This window comes from Notothenia coriiceps, unplaced genomic scaffold (genome assembly GCF_000735185.1).
Source record: "Notothenia coriiceps isolate Sejong01 unplaced genomic scaffold, NC01 NC01_scaffold00023191, whole genome shotgun sequence".
NCBI classification, from domain to species: Eukaryota; Metazoa; Chordata; class Actinopteri; order Perciformes; family Nototheniidae; genus Notothenia; species Notothenia coriiceps.
Window position 1 is genome coordinate 17521 of NW_011355892.1, and position 996 is coordinate 18516.

Below are 996 nucleotides of genomic sequence, written 5' to 3' on the forward strand. Positions count from 1 at the left end.
GTTTCCAGACTTTTTGTCACGTCATTACCTCACGAAAAATGCACCTTTTTTATGATGGAAGCTTGTTACAATGAGCACATGAAATAAGTCTTAAACCCCACATCTCACACTCATTTTTTGCATTACTAAAGGCCCTCTAATGCACTCCAGGAAGGCGACTTCTTGGTTGCACTTTGGTTGCTCCGCGTGAAATATGGCGACCTTGATGAGGCTATAAAATGCCATGGTTGGGTGACTTTCCTCGCCGTGAATTGCCCCACATCCTTTGGGGGACCCCTGGTCTAAGATGAGGGCAGCAATGTGAAGGAAATGAAGTTAGTGAACTGAGTGGGGTCAACTGAGCAGGAAGAGTAAAGGCACTGCAAAGGAACTGCTGCTGGTTGTATTCCTACGGGAACTGTCAGCATGAGGACAGACAGGAACATGAATGAATATCTAGACAATCCTGAGTGGATGCTGCTGATGGCTGATTATTACATTACATTTTACTGAATAAAGATGAATGAATGAATCGTATGCCTTAATTAATGTTTTTTTTTGCAGAGAGGTGTGAAAATCAAATGTTTTCTAATTGTTTGATACTTATGATTGATGCATTATTAAACATGTCAATAACTGCAGTGGGTGCCTGATTTCGTTGTTTTTTTTTGCCGATGAAGGGTGGAAACAAACAATTCGTTTGGAAAAATAATGTTTTGACAACGATACACTAAAGTTGTCAGACTGTTCCCAGAGCAGTTTACGGACATGTCATTTTAGCAGTTTTGTGTATGCATTTGATCACAAATCAAAACACAAAAATGCCTATTGCATTTTTCGACGCTGTCCATTACTAAAAGACTGCATAAACAGATTTATGAAGCTCTTTCCCTGTCTGCTTTTCCCTTATTTCATGGTTCAGTGGCCTCTCTCGGCAGGCAAGGGGAGGTTTTCTCTCGCTGCTCATTGGTCGCGGCTCTCCCATCTCAGCAACATTTCCATTCATACACCCGGCGC